This window comes from Mus pahari, chromosome 4, assembly GCF_900095145.1.
Source record: "Mus pahari chromosome 4, PAHARI_EIJ_v1.1, whole genome shotgun sequence".
Lineage (NCBI taxonomy): Eukaryota > Metazoa > Chordata > Mammalia > Rodentia > Muridae > Mus > Mus pahari.
This window is the reverse complement of record NC_034593.1, coordinates 92,920,627-92,922,775: the sequence shown is the minus strand read 5'-3', so window position 1 is coordinate 92,922,775 and position 2,149 is coordinate 92,920,627. Positions and strand designations below refer to the sequence as shown.

Here is a 2,149-nt window from a genome sequence, read left to right as displayed (position 1 = left end):
GTTCGAGACCAGCCTGGTCTACCAAGTGAGTTCCAGGACAGCCAGAGCTATACAGAGAAACCCTGTCTCGAAAAACCAAAAAAAAAAAAAAAAAAAACAAATCACGGAGGGTAAATAATCCAGGGGAAAGACAGAAACTAATTTATAATAGAGGATTTTCAATGATCAATAAATACGCCTCAGAAGCAATCTAGGAACACCAATGAGACTACAGTGACCACACAGCTCCACGACCACCAGCCAGGGGAGGCCGAGCTACACAAGCCGAAGGTAAAGAGTCTATTTAATTTACTCAAAGACTGCACACTCCCCTTCTATACCAAGCTTCAAAGCCAAGAATGCTGGATACTTAAAATGTTACTAGCATCTCTCTCTCTCTCTCTCTCTCTCTCTCTCTCTCTCTCTCTCTCTCTCTCTCTCTCTCTCTGTGTGTGTGTGTGTGTGTGTGTGAGAGAGAGAGAGTGTGTGTATGTGTGATGCACAAAGCCCTGGCATGCCATGGCGTACAGAGGACAACTTGCAGAAGCCCGTTTTCTCCTTCCACCTTTGGCTGGAACTCAGGTTGTCAGGTTTGAGTGTAAGCACATTTACCTGCTGAGCCACCACACATATTTGGAGATAAAATTATAAAGAAATACAAACAGATTTGTCGAAATTTGATCTGTTGTGATGTATTGTAATTCTCAATACTGGCCTCTGAGGTCTGGTTGCCCCTAGGGACTAGGAAATTCTCACACACACCAAGTGATACTATGTAACCTTGCTCCTTAATTTAAAACTACTGGTTGAATAAAGATGCCTACAACCTACAGTTGGACAGAAAGGTAGGAAGAGCTTCAGTTACCAGACTTGGGGAGGGTAGAGAGAGGAGGCCATGGGGTGGGTGGATCGTGAGAGAACATGGCCAGGAGGGCAGGCCAGTTGAAGTAGGAGTGGCCCAGGCAGAACATGGCAAGTGTTATCTCCGGGTTACTGACAGGGAAGTAAATAAAATATCACAGAGGGTTGACATCTGCGCCCAGCTCTAGCACTGTAAGGCTTATTATAAATATAAAGGTTTTGTGTCTTTTACTTGGGAAGTAAATGATCTAAGGTGGGGTAGAATCCCTCGACTTAATATTTACCACAACACAGGTGAGCACTGTAAGAGTCAATACAGTGGTTTCCTTTTGTGGGGCATGGGGAAGGGACCACGAGATTAGGTCTTGACTCTTTTGCTGTTATGTCGCATTACAATCCAATGCTGAATCATATAAGTACTCACTTTGTAATAATACTTCACTGAGATGTACTCTGTTTAAGGCACTTATCTACACATGTGCTATATTTGAAACAACTTGTTTGCAGTAAATCCAGAGAAATTTTGTGTTGGTTTTAAAAAAGAAAACAAGGCAAGATCAGTCTGGATGGCCTGCGCCCCACCCCTGCTGCCCACATAAAAGTGAAAGAGAAAACTGACCCCCACATTGTCCCCTGACCTCCAAGTGTGCCACCACACACACACACACACACACACACACACACACACACACACACACACACACACACAAATTGCAACTGTTACTTTTTGAGACAGGGTTTCTCGGTATAGTCCTGGCTGGCCTTGAACTCAGAGATCCACCTGCCTCTGCCTTCTGAGTGCTGGGACTAAAGGCATCAACACCCAGCTTAGAAAAAGGCAGCAGAAGCCAGAGACCTTAAAACAGACCAATCACTCACTACAGTGAACATTTGCAAGTGAAGATGTGTGGACAAAGGGTATACTGTGGGGCACACTGTCCCACACTACAGCTCCCAGGAAAAGACTTTTTAAAAATTCTATTCTATTTTATTTTATTTTGTTAGGGGAAGGTTGCAAGGGCCGAGGGCAGGTACAAAGGGATAGGAATATGACTGGGACTGGATTGTATGGTATGAAATTCACAAAGAAGCAATACAAATTTTTTTTAAAAAAACTTTTTTTTATAAACAGAAGGGTCCATTCTCACTACTGTAAGGAGTGTTAGATGCAAATGTACGATGGAATTGTTTTCATTATAAGAAAAATATACACCGGGCGTGGTGGCGCACGCCTTTAATCCCAGCACTCGGGAGGCAGAGGCAGGAGGATTTCTGAGTTCGAGGCCAGCCTGGTCTACAAAGTGAGTTC

At 43.8% G+C, this 2,149-nt stretch overlaps 1 protein-coding gene across 4 annotated transcripts in view; it reads right to left on the bottom strand.

The window, feature by feature from the left end:
- Positions 1-2,149, bottom strand: part of Dennd2c (DENN domain containing 2C) — a 68,389-nt gene that overhangs the window by 9,412 nt on the left and 56,828 nt on the right. The window lies entirely within an intron of this gene.